Here is a 13877-nt window from a genome sequence, read left to right on the forward strand (position 1 = left end):
GCTCTCCCTATGAATCTATTCACAAGTATGTAGACTAGTTCTGGGATGTACATCTCAAAGCAGTGGTCTTCAAAAAGATGGATTTTGGAGAGGAAAAACAACAATTTTGTGCAAGTTTAACTGAGGATATGGTGTGGGCATGGTGGAGTATGTTAAATCCCAAAAGCCAGGCACCATATTGGTGGTCATACACCATACCATGGTGGCTTCACAAATCAATTTCCAACTAGGGGCTAAGAGAAATCTTAAGTGCACAAAAAAAGGACAGTAATGAGCCTAAGGGGAAGGACATTGTCCAAAAGTCTCCCAAAGGCAACACCAACAACGACAACAAAGCTAAGGAGAAGAAAGTTTATAAAGGCAAAAATAAACTCTCTCCTGAAGAGCTAGAGCGTCATTGAAAAGATAATCATTGTTTCAAGTGCGGGGAGCAAGGGCATGCCTATCGTGCTTGGCCCCACAAGAATACACATAATGAGCCTCCTAGGGCTACCTTGGTTGAAATTCAAGAAGAGGATGCTCATCACAAAAGGATCTCCTCTATGCCGTTGCTTGGGGAAAGTTAAGAGAACACATTATGCTTTTATTCTCTTTGACCCTGGTTCTACTCACAATTTCATATCCACAGAGTTGGCTACCAAGCTAGGCATCCAAGCTTATGAGATGGGAGATGTCCTACCTGGCTGATGGTGCTTCAATGGGCAAGAAGCCTTAGTCACTCCCTTAATTAGTTAATTGAGGCTCCATGTCCAAAGCTATGTGGACAAGGAGGATTTCTTTAACTCTCCTCTCAGGCACGAGGATGCAATCCTAGGGGCACCATGGTTTGATTGCATGGCTACCAATGTACATGATTTTTATTAAATATTCTCAAAATTAATCTAATGCTTTTAGCAAAAGAAAATATAAATAATCAAAAGGAATTAGAGTAATCCAATTTCCTCAATGGGTTCCAAAAAAAATTTATTGACAATATCCCTTGTGAACTACCTCCCAAACGAGGCAATGACGACCATGCAGTTGAACTTCTTCCAGGAAGTTCACCGCCTAAAAAACCTCCATATAGAGTTTTCCAAGCTCAACAAGAGGAGATTATGCGGCAAGTGCATGACTATAGAGAATTCAATAGGATCACTATCAAGAATAGGTTTCCCGTTCTACAAGTAGAAGACCTATTTGATAAGCTACAAGGGTCGACCTACTTCAGTAGGATTGACGTGAAAAGTGGCTACCATCAAATAAGGATAGTTGATCAAGACATTGTAAAGATCGTATTTTGCACTACGTTTGGTCTTTACGAGTATATGGTCATGCCTTTTGGCTTGACCAATGCACCAACCACATTTAACAACTTGATGGAGAAGTTATTCAGGCCTCACAAAACCTTTACTGGAGCGTTCTTTGATGATATAATCATCAACTCTAATTCTTAGACGAACTTTACGAGAGAATAAACTTTATATTAATTGAAAGAAAAGTGAATTTTTCTTATAAGAGATTAAGTATTTAGGACACATTATCTCTCAAGATGGCATCCAAATGGATCCATCAAAGCTAGAAGTAATAAAAGGATGGCCTAAATTAAGGAATACTAAGAAGCTTTATAGGTATGTGTGCATACTATAGACGCTTCATAGAAAAGTTCTCACAAATCGCGGGACCATTACATGACCTAACAAAGAAAAATGTTAGGTATATATGCTCCACCAAGGAGAACAATGCTTTTGAAAAGCTTATCTCTCAACCTGTGCTTACACTACCGGATCTCTCAAAGCCATTTGAGGTCCAATGCGATGCTTGTGGTGATTGCATTGAAGCTGTTTTGCTCCAAGAAGGACACGCCATAGCCTATGAAAGTCGAAGGCTCAACCCTATTGAGCAAGCTCTAGGCATATATGAGAAGGAACTCTTAGCAGTTTGACATGCTCTAGACTGATGGAAGCACTACTTATTGAGGACTCCTTTCATTCTGCGAACGGATCACCAATGCCTTAAGTAATTCATGACGCAGACCAAGCTTTTCCACAAACAAATGAGGTGGGAAAATTTACTTTTGCAATTTCATTTTCATATTGCTCACATTGCTAGTAAGCATAATCAAGTAGCCAATGCACTCTCAAGATGGCCGAGAGTGAATGCGGTATCCATAGCAACTCACAATGATCTATCTTCTATGATAGATGAGTACTCTATCGATTCCGATTTTAGAGATGTGATTTCAACCCTTACACTAGGGAAGAAGGAAGAACCATTTACCCTGCAAAATGGTTATTTTCTCTATGGCAATAGACTATGCATTACTAACTCACTACGTGAGAAAGTAATGTATGAATCTCATGCTCCTCCTTATGCGGGGCATAGAGCGATTCAGTCTACCCTAAAAGGGATAGACACATATTTCTATTGGCCTGCCATGAATGCAAACATACAAGAGTATGTTTTAAAATGTGTGGTATGCCAAAAGAGGAAGTTTGATATAGAGAAGCAACCTTTGTCAATCCCTAATTCACCATGGGAGAGCATATCCATGGATTTTATCTTTGGATTGCCCAAGTCTATCCATGGAAATACAAGAATATGAGCATAGTAGACAGGTACAGCAAACAAGCACATTTCATACCTGTCAAAAAGACTATTAAAGCCTATAGTGTCGGATAGAGATCCTAGAATGACCAGTAATTTTTGGAAGGATCTCTTTGAGAATATAGGTACAAGGCTAAACTTCTCTTCGGCCTATCATCCCTAAACGGATGGCCAAAGTGAAATAGCTAACCTAACAATTCTTGATCTACTAAAAGCTTATGTCACAAAATTCGATCAAAAGTCCCAATGGGAGAAGTCCTTACCCTTTGTGGAGTATGCTTACAATAACACTGTACATACTTCAATGGGAAAAGCACCATTTGAGGTAATAGAGGAAAGATCAAAAAGTCCCCTACTACTCAAGGTATACATGGAAAGATCTTCGTTGCAGATGAATATAGCCTATATCTGCAAGAATCTTTTCATAAGATTAAGGATGCTATATCCATCTCACAACAAAGGCAAAAGATTGTTGCTAATAAGCAGAGGAGATCCCTAACCTATAAACAAAATGATTGGATCTTGCTTAAGTTTTCCAAGGGTGGATTAAGGCACACGACGTGCAAGAATCCTACGGGACACCAAAAGTACTATGCTAAATTAACAAAAAGGTACTATGGCCCCTTTCAGATTCTTAGGCCAATCAATGAGTTGACTTATCAACTTAAGTTGCCCAACCATTGGCTCATACACAATGCTTTTCATGTGAGCCTACTAAAGCGTTACAAAGGAGATCCACCTCAAGAAGCAATCATTGAAGATCCACTGGAGATCGAGGACTAAGAAGAGGTGCTGCAGCCCGAGTCCATTCTCCGACACGAAGACAAGGTATTACGAGGCGATAAGACTATCCAATGATATCTTATCAAGTTTAAAAATTATCCTTTTGAAAATGCTAGATGGATGCAAGGCGTACAACTAAAGAATTACCTAAACCTTGTCAATGCTTACAATGATTCCCTAGAGTAAGCAAATGTAAATATGTATAAATGGACAAAGTTTTTGTCTTATAAGACTCTCTTTTCCTTTACTGTGCACAAATGTCAATGAATATGCATGCTTAGGATCATGTTTGTGGAGACGACGTCTCCTAAACACCAAGTAGAGCTTACCACTGTACTATGGAAGATTGATACGGACTAATGTGCAGACGTTCTTGCGGCAGCTAACGCTCTCAAGCACCAAATGGACTAGTGATCCATTCTAGGATGATGTTGTAGGGTAAAATAGGGGTCCTCTACCCGTTAGCAAATAGACTAATGAGTGACTAGGCATTATCTTCTATACCTCATAGTGAAGGACGACTATGATTCTAAGAGAGAGGTAATGTCATAAAAACTAATATCTAATACTGCCAAATGATTTTCTCATGCTAAATTGATCATTTGATATGGGGAAGTACCATGGGAGTAAAACATAGAATATTGCTAAGGTTGCCAGATCGGTTGCTATCAGGGATCCAAAGGAGAGAAAGTAGGGATCCAAAGGGGGACATTTTGTAAAAGAGCAATGTGCTTCAATGGGGGTTAAAAGACCTAAGGTTCAGCTCCATTAAGACTTCCATAGGCTAAGGTTCCTAATTTTTTATTCAATTGTCCAAAGGCTAATGTAGGGGAAAATTAAATGGTCATGGGGGAAGACTAAAAAGTCTTCCCACATTCCTATCAAGGAGTGGGCGAGCCATGAGAGTAGGAGATGAGAGAGAAACACACACACACACACACACACACTCCAAAGCTCCCCCTTTACACAAAGGGAATACTGGACATATGTCATGCTCCTAGGCCAATTGCCCCCAACCTCCCCTCAAATCCTATTGGATGGCCATAGTGGTGACCAATGAGAATTAGGCTAGAGTAAAATTAGTCTAATCAATTTAAAAATGCGTGATAAAAGAAGCAATAGAAATTAAACTCCCTAGTAGGGAAGACTATTGGACAGTCTACCAAGGGGTCCAATGAGCATCCAACAGTCCAATGGCTTGCCTGATTCCTATTGACCAGAAGACAAAAAAGGTCCAATGAGAATTTGGATGAATTATTTAAATACCTAAAGCTCTCACAAAAGGGGAAAGGGGGACACTTGTCAAAAGGCTATCAACTATGTTTCTAATTTGTGATTGGCTAAGGTTTACAGGAGCCAATGGGAGGTTAGCATGAGCATTTAGCAAGAGGGGTCGACCAAGATGAGAGAAGGGGCTAACAAAATGCTACACACACACACACACACACACACACACACAAACTCATGTGTGCAAGAAAAACTCCATCTCCTTCTCCAAGCATTGAAAAGTAGAGGCCTACACCAAAAACTCTTGGCTATGGAATGAAAATCCCACCAAGAGCAAAGCTTCAATGGCATGCTCATCTCCTCTACCATGCTAATTACTAGGATAAGCTATGCTATTAGAGTGATTATGTGAGGAGAATACTTCTTTCTCATAAGATACCTCTTCTTCCTCTCAATCTATCCTCATTCCTTGCTAGCTCTCACCATTTTTGAATGTGTGTGAGGTCTTGGGACTGAGGCTAGGGACACTAGGTGTGTTATTCGAGCATAATTTGGTGTATGAAGCTTCCATCTTCATCACACCAATTAGGCTTATCAAGGAACACAAAGATTGTATTGTACAAAAGTCTCCTTCGATGGGAGAAGCTGTAATACAAAGCCTTTATGGAGGGGGGACCGGCTCCATGTAAATCCAATCCTCAATTTTTGTCAATTGTTCTATTTCTCTCTCTTTTCAAGTAATGTCAATGCCAAATTAGCTAGGTGTAGATTTCTATGTTGCTTTCTCAAATTAAGTACTCTATCTATGCTCATTAGGAACTTGTTCTTAATAAAATGCTCACTGTGTTGTCAATTTCCGCCACACACAAGTTACTAGTCCTTAAAAGTTATCGTATGGCGAGCGAGATTTTTCGAGCAAAGGATAATCCGAGAAAATGAATGAATAAATAGATTGATCATTTGAAGTTTTCCTTTAAAAAATCAACTATTCAAGTTCCACCTCTAGGGAGTGGTATACTTTGATTATATATGTGTAACTCAAGTGCGATCAAGTTTTTTCGAGTGAAAAAAAAACAAGTGAATCCCTCAACAAGAGCCATGGCAGCTATGGAAGGATAAGGGAATTGTGGGGCAATGTGGGATTCTTTAGGACAGAATGGGAAAACAAACAAGCTATATATGTGTCCATGGGGTGCTGATAGGACAACTATAGCCAATGAGAGAGAAGGATTTTTTTTTGCCATCCTAGGGACACATCCTATGGCTACGTTCAAGGGTGTTTCCTCTATGTCTCTTGCTTTGATTGGCAAAGCAAGTTTCTGTTGGTTGTCAAGCCTACCAATTCTTGGGGGTTCCCTCATAAACAATGGTCTTCCATCATGCATTTGTGTAGGAAGTGAGAACACAGAGCTTCAAGCAATTATAAAGCAAAGATGTGGCTAACAAAACAACCAATAGGAATTTTGGGTTAGACCTTTCTATGCGCCTACATCCACCCTTTTTGGGTTAGACCTTTCTATGCGCCTACATCCACCCTTTTTGAGCTTCATGCCTTCATCTAAAATTAGCCTAAGTACCGCTATATTTTATCTTTGTTGTTCAAGATTATAGCCTACATTTCAATATTTTTCTCATTTATAACGAGCCACAAATCTGTCATTCTCTTGCATAGTATTCACAAAAAAATCAAAATTAGCGTATTTTTACCCGATGCTAATTATGAGTGCTATTTCAGAGGATTGGAAAGGCCGTCTCTCCATTTTGGGTTGCTGCTATTGATGACAACCCCAAGTGGTATTACAGTTGCATTATTGTTGTCTACAATTTATCTTGTTATTTTGGGCCTTTCAAATAGTTGTGCTTTTATAAAGTTTACCTAGAGCCATGTATAGCCTAGTGTTACACATATTCTAGTTAAAACAGTAATAATCACCGCCAGAAAACCAACAGAGCTAGCCATTACATGCCCACTTAAACAACACAATCTTTTTACTTCTCCCCATTGGTTCTGCATTATAAGTCAACGAGAAGGATGGCGCTCACTTTTTTAGTGATGACATCTAACTTGGTGGGTAACTTCCTCTTTGCACATGTATAAAGCTAAATATCTTGTCCGCTGTGAGCAAACTATCCAACGTATCTAATTCTTCCCATCCCTTAGCTATTCCTATCAAAATCAACTCCTACAAGGATTGGAAATCTACCACTGCGTCATTGCTCTTTCTTGTATTGTTGCCTCTCACCAATCCTTATCACCGTTGCAGATCACATCTTGCCTTGCCCTGCACATATATGGCCATTGATAAAATAGTTGTGCTCTCTACAACTGCGGTATCTCTCATCTTGGCCCAACTCTATAAAAGCAACTTCACCCAATTTTCATTTGAGGCAGCCGTCTGAGGTGCCATCTAGGTATTAAATCACGACGACTATAATACCACTTGAAATTGTCATCAATAGCACTAGCCCATAAAGGAGTGAGGGCCTTTATAGTCCTCTGAAATAGCACTCATCATTGCCTATTAGAACTGGTCGGCATTAGTGCAAACTAGTTTAGAGTAGATTTAAATGCAATAATTTGATTTTAAAAAAGACAAAATTACCAAAACACTTCTTTAATTTGTGGAAATTCTCAAAATACCCCTCACCCTCAAATTTCAAAAATTCTCAAATTACCCCCCCCAGCATTTTGTCATAAATTCCCAAAATGCCCTTCAAATTTTCCAAAATTCCCAAAATACCCATAGTCGTGAGAGTAAATTTCTCCAAAAAAATGAATTATTGTAGCATTTCACAAGAAAATTGATTGTGTATCATATAAGATGCTAAAACTAGAATTCGACTTGGTTATGTAAGCTTGATGTAAGCGTGGGAGGGGTATTTTGGTAGTTTGTTCTTTAAAAAATATACAAAACCTCATTAATACACCATGTTAAATGACATTAGTCTTGCTTGCGAATGCTGTTCAAGGGATTTAGGCAAGCTTGCAAATGCTGCTGGAACCAGTCCACGCCGGCGCGGACTGGTTTTGATAGCTAATTATACAGGGCTAAGGTGGAGGCGACACCTGGGGGTTGCAACTGCAGCAAAACTTATCGGCTAGAGCGACGGTGACACCAGGCTAGAAATCAATAGTGCTTGTGAATGCTGTTGGAACTAGTTCGCGCAGGCGCGGACTGGTTTCGACAGCTTACAGACGGTTAAGGTGGAGACGACTTCTGGGGGTTGAGGATTTCAATTGCAGCAAGCGTTAAGGTGGAGGCGACTTCTGGTGGCTAAAGGGTTTCAATTGCAGCTTCAAAAATACTCCATTCGGAGTGAGACTGAGAGCGACATTTACTGTTGCTGTCAAAGAATTGGATGTGGGAGCAGGCATTTTAGGCTTCGGCTTCTATGAAACCATTCTCTGCATTCGTGACACCATTACCTGAAACCAATGCATACTCACCAACATGCGTCGAGGAAAACAACGAGGAAGACATTGCAACTGTGCAAACGACTACATGCACTGAGGGAGGCGATGTGGGCTTATAGGCACCAAGCATGGGGAGGCATGGTGGATCTCCAAAGAGCTGAGCAAGGCCGAGAATAGCTGGGCAAGCATTTTTGAGCATGCTAGCTCGTGCACACACAAACACGCATACTGCCTCACACGAGGTATTACTTGACTAATGCTGGAATCACTTATTTTGTCATGAGTACATGCTGCAAATATTGGCGATAATGCAATCGCAGTGCCCACGCCAGCTCGTCTGACAGAGATAAAAAGCAGAGAGAGAGAGAGAGAGAGAGAGAGAGAGAGAGAGAGAGAGAGAGAGAGAGAGAGAGAGAGAGAGAGAGAGAGAGAGAGAGAGAGAGAGAGAGAGAGAGAGAGAGAGAGAGAGAGAGAGATCTTTTACTTTGAGCGCATGTGCAAAGAAATAGAGATAGATCTCTCTCACGCGCGTTCTGTCCTGCGTGATGAGCGTATTCCGCGAATTGGGTGTTGTCAAGTAGGCAACCCCACTTTTTACCTCAAGGTCTCGGGACCGAATGTGGCCAGATTCCTCTCAATCATCCCACTTTCAAAAATTGCATGACCTATTGATAGGAAGAATAATAGTGTGAAGAAACCATTTGCTGGTGGCATTGCGCTAATGAATGTTTGCTCCGATTCATAAAGAGCTGATAGGTGTCAAATCTTCATAAATTGTGAGTTTGTCATTGTCCACTTCAGCTCCTCCTCCTGCATCACCGCATGAGTGTGAAGCTTCCTTTATCCACTGCTTTGTTTGTGATGTGAGACAACTCTTTCACTGACGTGGCCATTCTCCAAAATTTCCACCTGGAATCCTACTGTCGCAGAGCGCCCGCAGTGGCCTTGCAAGGTAATGGTTCAACATGGCCCCTGACGTGGCATCCAATGTCAGGGTGTTGTGCTGCTTTGGCGACCTGCTATTGGATGACATCCATGCCCGCTCGACGTGATTTGCGTACACAATGCACATGTCCCTCTTTGACATGAACATCTTGGATGACACATTCGTAGATGCGTGTCTCATTGCTCATTCTCCTGGCCTTCCATAGATCAAGGCTCAATCTTCTCACACATTGTCACATCACTAGGTGCAACTCTTCAACACTAAATTACAAGGACATTCCTTAGACTTTCCTTCCACATATCATGAATAGGCTTATAAGTTGAACCTAGTTTGAGAGGTGCCGGGTTGAGAGGGACAGAGTTTTACGAGGTTGAGCTGCGAGCGATAGGCAGATCTGAGTAGGGCTAGGCTACAATGGACCGAGAGACACCACTATCAATCTGAGAGCTATTAGAGAAGACATGGTGACCTAGGCTAGATGAAGACAAGTGAAGCAAGATGGGAGACAAGCATTGAACAGAGAGGTAGTCAAAGAGAGTACTTTGAATAGAGAGGTCTACACAAAGAGTGATTGTCCGAGAACAAAACCTTACCTTTGCAACAGGTTCACATGTGAGCGGCCAGTTGGACTTCAGTGTTTTTTTGAGAAAAAATTAAATTGAATTTCAGGTTTGATTTCCTAATGGATTTTTCTCCTTGACAAGTGTGCTGACTTCGTGGGTTTAGTGGCCTTTTACTATTTAGATTTAATTGTCACTATAGATCTTAAACACCTTTTACGTTATGTGGTGGACATTAGTTGCTTTGATGTTTTGGTTGTGCAATGATTATCAGAATATCAAAATGAAATGAGTATTTTCTTCAATTTACCTTGCACTCACGTCAATTTTTCAAGGGTGCTGTGCATATTTGCTCAAAAATTGGCTTCGCTCGGTTTTCTTTGCTCGTTGATTGGCCGTATCAGAGCTATTGGTTTCTCTTTTCTTGCTCAAGAAGAGAGGTCTTGAAGCTTGCTACAAATGGTTGGTGTTATTAATTGCAAAAGAGTAAGTAGAATAGGTATTTTTCATCCTTGAAGCACGCTTGCTTTATACAGTTAATGATGACACCGTCGAGAGCTATGGTCTTAATAATGGAGTCGTGCGGGGCTTGCTTATGGCTTATCCATTATTGAGCTCTTAAAAGCTTGACAGGAGTCTGTGCTCTCTTGGCTCTGTTGAACCCTCTCTTCTATTCCTTGCAATTAATAATATTCGAGCATGGGTATAGATGCTTGAGTGCTTATCTTTGAAGGTAAAGAGGAGTAGCAACTAGGGCCTCAAGTGCCAAAGTACAAGTAAAAGTTTACACCTAAAATTTGCTAGTATGGCTAACAAAGGAAAAGAGATTGAAATGAATGTTGATAGCTTTGATTTTGCTAATGAAAGAGTAACTAATGATGCCCCTATGCTTGTAAACTATCTTGTTTCTAGGCTACAACAAGCCCTGGGCAACCCATCCCACCAAGGTGAAGTGCTACAGCAATTGTGCACCCATGGTATTCTCCAAACTCCCCACCAAAAAGAGAGAGTACCTAGGAAGCCTCCTAGTGAGACTTCCAAAATAGGACTCTCTCTGATAAGGGAAGAAGAAGAGGATCCGTACAAAGAGCTCAAAAATCTACTACTCGAGGACGCATCTCCTTTCCAAAGGAGAACCCAAGTTTCAACGTTAGAGCTCCCACCAAAAGAATGAGAAAGAAGTGAGTCTCCTGCCACCTCAGCGGAGATGGCTCCACGAAGACGACAGACAAAACGCTCTCCAACACCCCCCTAAACGGAGAATACCATCACATACTTCTCTACACCATAATTCAAAGAGGGACGAGAGAAAATGAGAGAGAAAAAAGGTGAGAAAGAGGTCACCCTCTTCTCGATTGTCTTCATCCTCTTCCTCTTTTGAACAAAGTGCTGGTGCAAACAAGGAGGAACAAGGGAAGAAAAGGGTGAGAAGGAGGTCACCCTCTTCTCCATCCTCCTCATACTCTTACTCTTCTGAAGAAAGTGATGGTGCAGCTCTTGAACCACCTAAAAGAAGAGGCCATAGGAATCCTATGCCACCTGGAAGAGGTCGTCCAAGCTCAAAAAGTTCAAAGAGGGAGGAAAGAACATCTCTTTTCTTACCTACGATGTACTTTTGGTGCTACAGACAAAATCTTGGTCTTTATCCAACAGTTCGATGCTTCACAGAGTCCTCTAAGCTATGCCATGTAGCTATGCATTTTCAAAAGTCCGCCAGGCAATGGTGGTCTAATCTATGAGCAAATGGTGAAGCTCCACGAACATGGAAAGGTTTAAGAGCTTCCATTATGAAGCAGTTTTTGGCTACCAATGCCAAAGACAGCACTCACCGAATGGCAAAGCTTCAAGATCTCTCCCTACAAATCTATTCACAAATATGTAGACAAGTTTTGGGATTTACACCTCAAAGCCACTGACTTCAAAAAGATAGATTTTGGAGAGCAAAAACAACAATTTTGGCCAAGTTTAATTCAGGATATGGCTGAGTATGTTAACTCCCAAATGCCATGCACCATATCTACGGTCATAATCTTGACCATGGTAGCTTCACGAATCAATTTCCAACAAGGGGCTAAGAGAAATCTTAAGCCCATGGAAAAAAAGGACCGTAATGAGCCTAAGGGGGAAGGACAATGTCCAAAAGTCTCCCAAAGACAACACCAACGACAACAACAACCCTAAGGAGAAGGCAGTTTATAAAGGCAAAAATAAACTCTCTCTCAAAGAGCTAGAGAATTATCAAAAAGATAAACATTGTTTCAAGTGCGGGGAGCAAGGGCATGCCTATCGTGCTTGGCCCCACAAGAATACACATAATGAGCCTCCTAGGGCTACCTTGGTTGAAATTCAAGAAGAGGATGCTTATCACAAAGGATATCCTCTATGCCATGCTTGGGAAAAGGTAAGAGAACACATGATTCTTTTATTCTCTTTGACCCTGGTTCTACTCACAATTTTATATCCACAGAGTTGGCTACCAAGCTAGGCATCCAAGCCTATGAGATGGGAGATGTCCTACCTGCCGATGGTGCTTTCAAGGGCAAGAAGCCTTAGTCGCTCCTTTAATTGGGAAATTGAGGCTCCATGTCCAAACCTATGTGGACAAGGAGGATTTCTTTATCTCTTCTCTCAAGCACGAGGATGTAATCCTAGGGGCACCATGGTTTGATCGCATGGCTCCCAGTGTTAAATTCCCTAAAAGGCAAATCTACTTTAGGTTCAGGAAAAAAGATATGTACATAGATGCTAAGGAGGTGGGTAGTACCATACCTCTTGTACATAAGCAAGCTTTCAATAAGTCAATAAAGAGCTCTATTTTTGTGTACATGATTTTTGTTAAAGATTCTCAAAATGAACCTAGTAAAGAAAATATAAATAATCAAAAGGAATTAAAGTTATCCAATTTCCTCAAGGGGTTCCAAGATGTTTCTATTGACGATATCCCTTGTGAACTACCTTCCAAACAAGGCAATGATGACCATGCAATTGAACTTCTTCCAAAAAGTTCTAATAAACCTCCTTATAGAGTTTCCCAAGCTCAACAGGATCATATTATGTGGCAAGTGCATGAGTTAGTTGAGAAGGGCATGGTTAGGCCTAGCTCATCTCTATTGTGTTCACCAGTGTTATTAGTGCAAAAGAAAGGCGGCACATCGACTATAGAGCATTAAATAGGATCACTATCAAGAATAGGTTTCCCGTTCCACGGGTAAAAGACCTATTTGATAAGCTACAAGGGTCCTACTTCAATAGGATTGACCTAAAATGTGTCTACCATCAAATAAGGATAGTTGATCAAGACATTGTAAAGATCTCATTTTGCACTATGTTTGATCTTTACGAGTACATGGTCATGCCTTTTGGCTTGACCAATGCACCAACCGCATTTAACAAGTTGATGGAGAAGCTATTCAGCCTCACCGAACCTTTACTGGAGTTATATTTCAAGTTTTATGAGAAAATAAACTTTACATTAATCGAAAGAAAAGTGATTTTTTCTGACAAAAAATTCAGTATTTAGGTCACATTATCTCAGTAGATGGCATCCAAATGGATCCATGAAAGCTAGAGGTAATAAAAGGATGGCCTAATCCAAGGAATATGCATGAACTAAGAAGCTTTAAAAGATATGTATGTGTGCATACTATAGATTCTTCATAGAAAAGTTCTCATAAATCACGGGACCATTACATGACCTAAATCACGGGACCATTACATGACCTAACAAAGAAAAACGTTAGGTATATATGGTCCACCAAGGAGAATAATTCTTTCAAAAAGCTTAAAGAAAAACTTATCTCTCAACTTGTGCTTACACTATCGGATCTCTCAACGCCATTTGAGGTCCAATGTGATGCTTGTGGTGATTGCATTGGAGCTGTTTTGCTCTAAGAAGGGCACGCCATAGCCTATGAAAGTCGAAGGCTTGACCCTGTTGAGCAAGCTCTAGGCATATATGAGAAGGAACTCTTAGCAGTTCTACATGCTCTAGACGCGTGGAAGCACTACTTATTGGGGACTCCTTTCATTCTAAGAACAGATCACCAAAGCCTTTACTTCATGACGCAGACCAAGCTCTCCGACAAACAAATGAGGTGGAAAAATTTTCTTTCGCAATTTCAATTTCATATTGCTCACATTGCTAGCAATCATAATTAAGTAGCCAATGCACTCTCAGGACGGCCAAGAGTGAATGCGATATCCATAGCAACTCACAATGATCTATCTTCTATGATAGATGGGTACGCTATCAATTCCAATTTCAGACATGTGATTTCAGCCCTTGCACTAGGGAAGAAGGAAGAACCATTTTTACCCTACAAGATGGTTATCTTCTCTATGGCAATAGAGTATGTGTTACTAA

This window comes from Adiantum capillus-veneris, chromosome 11 (genome assembly GCF_014529385.1).
Source record: "Adiantum capillus-veneris isolate H3 chromosome 11, ASM1452938v2, whole genome shotgun sequence".
NCBI lineage: Eukaryota > Viridiplantae > Streptophyta > Polypodiopsida > Polypodiales > Pteridaceae > Adiantum > Adiantum capillus-veneris.